This window comes from Passer domesticus, chromosome 1, assembly GCF_036417665.1.
Source record: "Passer domesticus isolate bPasDom1 chromosome 1, bPasDom1.hap1, whole genome shotgun sequence".
NCBI classification, from domain to species: Eukaryota; Metazoa; Chordata; class Aves; order Passeriformes; family Passeridae; genus Passer; species Passer domesticus.
This window is the reverse complement of record NC_087474.1, coordinates 142,710,424-142,719,292: the sequence shown is the minus strand read 5'-3', so window position 1 is coordinate 142,719,292 and position 8,869 is coordinate 142,710,424.

Here is an 8,869-nt window from a genome sequence, read left to right as displayed (position 1 = left end):
TACTCTTTTTTTGTGACGTGTTGAATGGTGAGGAGATGCTTCCTTAGAACACTTCTGCAAAACCTAATTATAGCCTATGGTTTTGTTAGATATTCCCTGAGCTTTTAGGATTAAAAGCTCAGGGAATTTCCTTTAATATTTTCATATTTAAACCAACTTATAAATGTTCCCTGGAACTGTAATTTTTTCCCCTGATAGCAAAATGCAAAATTGAAAAAATCTTAAAATATCCAGTTAATATATATTGGAAATTCCAGAGTTCTTTTCACCAGTGTTTCCTCCAGGACTGTTAAAATTCAGATAATAAACACTACATGAATGGATGTCCAATGTCTTTAAAGCAGCTCGTTTTGACTGAGATTATCTAACCTCAAATCTTCAGATCCCATCATGCTCTGAATACTGTGTATAGATAACAGTGAAGACCACAATGAGTAGAGGTTTAATATTAATTATATTTTTAGACAAAATTAAAATGGAAATTAGTACTTTCTTGTCATTTATTTCCCAACTTTCTCTAAATATCTAAAGATCTTGGGCTTTTTGATAGACTTTCTTAAAAATTCCAAGTAATCCAAGCAAATAGTGATGAAGAAAAATCCAAAGCCTGATTTCCTATGGATTTCTGTCTACTGTGACTTAAGGAATGAGATCTGAGTGTAGCATTCGCTATCATATGCAGAATTTATAACTATGCTCTCATTTCTGGATTCTCTGACATTTGGTAAATCATGGAGTGGCACTATAGCCATTTTTTTTTCTCCTTAGTCATTCTGCTTGGATATGTCATAAAAGTCACCTTTCTTAAACTAGTGCTATTTTCCTGCCTTAGAAGTTTTCAAAAAGCACAGACAGAGAGGAATGGACAGACCAAGTCTGCAATTGAATACATTTCATTTACAAAACAAACTGTGAAGAAACACAAGGGCACCAAGACCTTCACTCCTGCAGCAGGAATGTAATTTTAACACCTCTATATGTAATGCTGAATTCTTTTGACAATACAGATTTCTTGCCCATGGACAACAGGAAAAATAGAGATTACATCCAAAGTTAATCCCCAACTCTACCACTCATTTGAAGATAAAAATCACTACTCAAGATTTTCAGGGAACTGGAGGATAAATCAGATATTCCTTGTGTTTCCCCATCATACTCTTCCCTGTTTCTAGTAAGAAAGATGATGGTTTTCACAAGGACTAGGTGATCATATTGTCTAAAATAACATATTCCCCTGAATCTAATCAATGACAGTTTATCAGATTGCTGACAGGATTGTGGTGTATTTTAAAGATGCATACACTTCAAGACAACATTTCCCAGTGACTGATTTAGGAGTAGAGCGAATCTGTTCACTGGGTGAGCTTGAATGCAGTGCAGTGAGTCAATACCATTCTGGTACAGGAATGTGAATAAGACAAATATATGGTGGAGGGAGGACAAATGCTATCTAAGAGGATAAGTCACAGAAAGGGTATATTTATTTTGAGGGTTACCTTTGATGTACCTCTGCACGTACATAGTTTGGAATTGTTTTTGCTAAATAAAAAAAGGTTCGCTTCCTACAGTGAAGCTAACAAATTGTTTTAGAACTGTGGGATGCAGCACACCCTCGGTGGTGGGAACAAAGAATATGGCCACATAAACTTGTTTCCCCCTTCCTGTGCTCACTCACGCCTGTAGCATATTTGCAGCACAGAAGCAGAAAGACTCATGGTTCATAAGAGGAGATTGGGGAGGTGGTTTGGTAGCTGAAGTACAAAGAATTCATGGCCCATTGCCGGAGCCCCTCACCCACTAACAGATGGCAAGAGGAAGATTTATCTGCCTTAAAACATAGAGAACAAACTAACACACTATAAGGTTTTGTAAACCACTGAAAATATTGTTCTCAATGTCATTCTCAACAGCCTTCACGCTGCACACTTAATAGAGATTTAAATGTTTAGTATTACTCTTCAAAGTCACAAACCTATAGAACCATTTCAGATGGTTAGTAATATGCATGGTTGAACTTTACAACAGAAGTATTGACACTTATAATGAATTCTACAGCTTTTAGAGCTAGCTCCATAAAGAAAAATTAAGTCAAGGATTTACAGGGTGTCAATACAAATTTATTGAGAAAACTTCATAATAAACTTAAGGCATTCAATGAGGGCTAGTTCTGAAATATCATAAAAGGAACAAGCACCACTGCACTGAATAGGACATGCTATCTACAGGAAGTTATTTTAGAAATTTTTATTTTTGATATTCATTATGGAATTTCATTGCTGTATTTCAGTACTTAACAATAACCCTATAGGAATAAACAACATTTTCTTACTTTGTTTCCAAGTTTAGAGTTTCGAGTGCAGCAAAATGAAGGCGGGCTTGTGATAAAAGCTTGTAAAAATCTTGTTAATAATTTTTACCATGCTACTGCCAAATCCTGATCATAACCAAACTCCCTCATTATCAAAGATTTTGATAGCAGTGGTCCTTATATCTACAGATCTGTTCTGGAAATAAATACAAATGTTTTTTCAGCCACTGCAGTGAAGAGTTTCTTTTACACAAATCCTCCCAGGATTCACAGACATAGCATGTTTCTTTTATTTCGATGAAGAAACAATTTAAAACCGGAACAGATTAGGTTTACACAAGAATACATGTGGAAGAGAAAGACATATTGTCATCTCTCAAGTTGTTTTCAAACTCTTGAGTGTTCACCCAAAAATCTATGATCTAATTGCCTCCTCTGCCTGACAGACCTTAAATCTCTGTCTCCCACTTCCCTGTAGGATATCCAGCAATCAGACTCCTGAGTAGTCTAAGGTGAAGTGCTATGTTTGTCTCTTCTGCAGCAGCGGTTTCATTTTGCATGAAAAAAGCAGTGGCTCAATGGAGTGTTTAGTGAGGATGGGAATGTCACTCACTGCTCTGATGATGGCATTCAGCTGGGAAGGGGAACACTTGCTGCTAAGGAATCCACAACTACTTCAGATTGGATAAGTATGGGAGAAAAGTGCACAACACGATTTTCTCTCCTTTCTGCACAAATTTCCTTATCAACAGGTGGAGCAAAACTCTCTTCTACTTGCTCTCTTCAACATATACAAGATGAGTATTTAATTATCATTTGCAATCAAAATAGGTTTGCAGAGGAGTCTTAGTCCAGAGGACCAGGCTGCCTCTGCTGCTCATGGCACTCTTCTGAGAGGAGGAAGAGGTTCCCATCTACTCAGAAAGAGTGATGGGTGTACAGAGGAACATTCAGCTGTGACATTAAGAATTTCTTATCTTAGATATTTTAAAGAAATTACCTCTTAACATTTTGGGCTCAATAAATTCTATTTTGGCCTGTCTTCTTCACAGTTCAGGGCTCAGACTTCATTCAACAGTCAGGCAACTGAAAGTTCATCGTTTGAGGCTTGTCTTATTGCCAGGAGGTGCAGATAATGCAAAGAAACAGATTTTTGCTGTCCAAGAAATTACTGACAAAACACACATAATGGGAGGAGTCTTAAGCTTGCAGATTAAAACCTTAAAAATCAGGGCTGAGGATGTGTGAAAAATACTTAAATTCTCTTTATTGCATTTTTTAAAAGGTTTGTGACAAGACATACAAAACCTGTTTTCTCTCAGCTTGCCTTCTATTTAAGTAGCCAGAAGGAACACAGGGGAAAGCCTTTTGCAAATGAAGATATGGCGACTGAAGAGGCTGAAGCAATTAGTCAGTGGCAGATTACATCCTTCCTTTATTGCAGAACAATCTTCAATGAGATTAATGAGAGAAACAAAATTAGTTTAATAAAGAAATTCTTTAGGGATAAAATGTTCATGCTATGCCTCTACTGTTACCATGTAATCTTGTTTTAGCTGATTAGATTGTTTTATCAGAAGCCTGGGTAGAAATGTAGTGGAAGATGGAGCTCAGCATGATACTTCCAATTTAAAGCATATAATAGTAGTCTCAGGTCATGCTGTTTGGTGTGACTGATGCACATGCAGGAAGAGTTAATAGCGCTGCATTTCAATAAGCTCTCAGATTTCTGTGCTGTGGATGGATGTGCCATTTTAGTGGGAGGTTACTCAGATAATGTAGAATGATACAGAAAAGTCTGGAGAGTTGGTCTCACATTGTCTAAAAAAGGAAATAAAATTCAGGTGTGAAATTTACTTGAGGAAGATCACCTGTGGTTTTTTTCTACATAGAACCTATCATCTTTCACGACTATGTGATGAGTGTTGTGCTCTCTCTTAAAAAGTCACTTATAGATCCCCTCCTGTTTGAGCCTTATTCCTTTTCTAGAATAAGAAATATAGGTATACTGTATAATACATAATATTTAATACTAGTATATGGATATTTTTGATTATTTGAATACAAAGAACGAAATGACACTATAGTGCTGTTATCTGGACAAATTACTGAACAGTTAGTTTTGGACCCCCCTTAACTGGTAGAATGTCTTATTGGATGGTGGGGAAAGGGTTTATAATAACAGGGAAGAGCTAGAGCTGATTTTAGCAAGCATACCCCTACATTACAAGTAAGAGAGAAGACTGAGCTGACTAAAGAGTGGAATTGAAAGGTTCCATTCCAACAGTCTCCCAAAAAATGTGAAAGCAGCAACCAGTGAATCTCTTTTTCTCTCATCTTCTTCTTTTTTACCAAGAGACCTGAACCATGTGCATTTAAAACCACCAAAAGAGAATCATCAAATAATCTTGCTTAGCCATGTATGTTGACTTTTAATAAAGTTTAAAACACAGGGGAAATTACAGAGAACTGGAAAAATCTTAAGCCAATATTTTAAAAGGGCAAACTACCCATCAAATCTCAATCCTTGCTGAATAATAGAATGTTTGACATCATCATTAATAAATAATTTTACTCCCCTCTTCTTAATATCAATTTTTTTAATGAAAAACAAAAATTTTCAAACTTTATAATTTTCCTAGATTATGGATCTAGTTGATAAATAATATAAGCAATGTTTTCTTTTTTCTTTTTAAATAATTCTGTCAGGCATTTGCCCTAATAGTATTTCACATTTTTATTAGGAAACAAGAATCTCAGTTATTAACTCGGCCTGAAAACATTAAATGGATTCAAAGCTTTTAAAATGAGGTTGCAAAGAGAAAATGGTAATGTGTAATAGAGGTTTCCTACAAAGATTGATTTGAAATCTATATTATTTATCCTTAATCTATTTAACATTTTTGTTAAAGAATAAATGATGAAAACCAAAATTATTAGGACTACTAATGAATGTCACCAAAGTTTTCATAAAGGTAAGCAATGAATAGGCACCAATGAAGAGTGACTAGGTTAGTTTAGTAATGTCACAAAAGTAAATAATTTGCGTTTCAGTGTGATCAGCCCAGGCTGCCGGTGAGCAGGGAGAGGCAGGGATGTGTGTGCATCAGAGAGGGGAAGGCTCAGATCTGTGCTGAGCACATGGACACCCTGAGCACATGGATACCCGTGTGCTGCTGAATTCTGCAGACAGGCACTGCCCTGCGCCCGCTCTGGATACAGCGAGGCACAGGGCAGACTCCCCCTCCCTCCTTCCCCCAGAGAGGAGACTGAGAACTCCAGGATATTCAGGGGTGTCAGAGGCTGGAAGAGATGGATGTCTGGAGATATTTGGGGTTGTGTGGAGGAAAGGGGAAGGTCAGACCTTTCTCTGGTGAGGTAGCGCCCTGCTCCACACACCACACCCCCAGCCCAGAGCTAGAGCATCCCACCCTGCAGTGTCTGTCAATCAATCAATCAATCAATCAATCAAACACCAGAGGCAGTGCTAACCCAGCTCCTGAGCAACTGAGTGACCCATGTAAGCCTGAGGTTTAATAAGCTGACTGAGAAATAAGCATGTCTTGATCCTGCCCCTCTTGGAGTGTATTTGCACTGGAATCCAGGAGTTGGTAGCTATGTGTGTATTTTTCTATATTTTTTTTCTTCCTCCCTTTCTTCTAATTCCCTTTTCATGGAACATTTTGGGTAACTTAACATCGAGTGGATTTAAAGTTTGCTAAGCTGAATAGACTAAATTAATGCTATGATAAGGTGGTTTTTTTTTTGTTAATTTGATATTGTATTAAACCCCTTGCCAAAGTTCCTTGACTTTCTATATTTTGCCAGTAAACTTCTGTATAATTTTGACCTCTTGAGAATATCTGGTGATATTTTTCCTGTGTGCTTAACCCAGAGTAAAGAAACCTCAGTAAGCGCCCTTGCATTTAAATGTTTTGGGGTGTTACAATGGGTCACACACCTGTCCTTGAACAGTGTTGGTAAGTGTGAATAAAATGGGTGTTCTCACAAGCAACAAAATACAGCTTAAATAGTGCAGCACAAGCAAGCCTGTGTGTGTTTTCTCAGAGTGCCTACAGCTGTTTCCCTTCTTTGTTGCATCCCTATCTGTTCAGAACAGCTTTTGCTGCTGACTTGTTGAACAGTGATAAGTACATTTGAATGCAAAGCACACTGTGGGGTCTTTGAGCTTCAGAAGAACTGATACTTGATCTGTTCCCACAAGACTGTAGTGAAGCAGAAATCATCAAGTTTTCCCTTGGGTGAAGTCTACAGTCCAGATGCTTCATATACCTATTAACCCTGAACTTCTATGTGGCCTGTGGTCATCTGCATGAGGATGATAAAGTCCTAGAGAAGACAAGCACCAGCAGCTCAGACACAAGTCTTAACAAGGAGTACCTAACGAAGCTGGAGTGTTTTACCCTGGAGAAAAGGAGGAACACCTTAGCACAGACTAAATCTGCCTGAAAGGAGGCTATAGCAAGGTGAGTGTTGGGTCTCTTCTCCCAAATAACAAGCAATAGAACAAGAGGTTATGGCCTTAAGTCAAGTCATATGAGGTTCGGAATGGAAAAACTTCTTCATGGAAGAGATTGCCAGGAATTGTAACAGGTTGCCCAGGGAAGTGGTTGAGTTGCTGTCCCAATGGCATTTGTGTAGATGTGGTGTTTAGAGACATGGTTTAGAGGTCGATTTGGAAGTGTGTGGTTAACAGTGGGATTCAATCTTAGAAGTTTTTTTCCAGTGCAGGCAATTCTGTGATTCTTTAATGTTACTAACTTTGTGTCTCTGAGGAGGCAGATAACGTAGGACCTACTGCTGTCTGTCTGAGGTGGCACAAATCCACTGGGATCTAGGAGGGCCTGCATTAGCAATACACCATAAAGGCACAGTGGAACAAGTTTCAAGTTTCAGTATACAGACTTTGCTGATCAACTTGTCACTTCCATTGGCCCAGGGAACACCCGTACTACCAACTGCCTTGAAAAGTCCAAGATATTGTAGGTAACTAGAATAAAGGTGTCCACAAGGCTGGTCTGAGGAGTGAATTTCCGTGTCTCAAGCCACTGTCCTGGTGAAGATAACCAAAATCCAGGTGTGCAGGTGATTTCTGCACATCTGGACATGAGGATGAGTAAGATGGCATAGCAGGGTGAGGCTCTTGGAGAAAAACACTGAGCACAACCCTTCACAGTCAAGCTTTCCATACACCCACAGTCTGCAAGCTCGGTGCAGAGCATGCATTTGCTTTGAGCTCACATCTTCCTCCTTCAAAATAGCTACATTTTAACCAATAGCGTGGTTCAAGCTTGGCTCTTAACCAGTTCTTTAGAAAGGAGAGAAGGAGTAGTTGATTTCTCAGGCAGCATGATTAATTTATTCCAGCAGTGGCACAGGAACTAAGGGCACTCCAACAATATTGCAAAGAGCAGAAACTGCTGGAGAGTTGTAGAGAGCATTCTGAGAGTGGGCTGGTGCATCCTGAGAATGACCTGGGAGGAGAGCAGGTGCGTGTACGACTTTGCACTGTTCAGTTGCAAATTTGCATGGACTAATTCCCTGTATGATTTTGTCATTACATTGGCTTTCAGCAAAAGCTCATCTGATATGCACTCAAGATACCCCTAAACTTTAACACTACTGACAAAAAGAAGTCACTTCTCTAAGAACTCACTGCTATGAAGGAAACTATTGCTATACCCTGATGACAGCAGGATGAAGGAACCAATGTAGCTGTGATAGCTGTAATGCCGCTGCCATGGACAACAGCGCTGAAAGCAGGTAGAACAAAACTTCAGTCCTGACAAATAAAGAAAACACAAAACCTGCGGGGACCCTCTGTGTTTACTCTGTCTAGACAGTTTACATGCAGAGATTCTGGCATGAGCAACTTTCCATTGTTATGCAATATGGCCTGACCTGAAAAACCCTTCACTTTACTCAGCAATTCATTGCAGGCTTGAATCAGTGAACCAAAGATGAAAGATCAGCAGTTTATTCAGTATCATTCAGCTTCATCAAGCATACCTAAAATATGAGAATGGACGTTGCAAAACTAACAGTTCAGAGTCAGAGCTGGCAGATCTTATTTACATTATCATCAGGAAGCTTCCTGCCTTTTCAAAAGCTTAGTAAACTTTGTAGCATAAATGCAAGACTTGCATAGTGATAAGCTATGTATTGGCAATAAGGTACATCAGTATGAAGATGATATCCACTGTAAGCTAAACTTCTATTAATGCCAGCAAACAAAATGCCAGCGCTGAGACATTTCATTCAAAGAATCTTTACATAGTTATGCTTGTATCTTTATCCAGCTCCTGTTTTAAAGCTGAAGTCTCAGTATTTTACACCTTTCATGCAATATCATGCTTTTTTCATGTCACAGATGAAGGTAATAATGGAGTTGAAGCATGAATCTAATCCACTGCATTATTTAGTGAAATGTCACAGCAAATGTTGCAAACCTTGCTCTCTCCCTTCTCAGTACAGACAGTTGCACAAAGCCCAGCACATTCCCAGATTCAACCCTGAAGGAGCTATGACAGTCTCCTACTT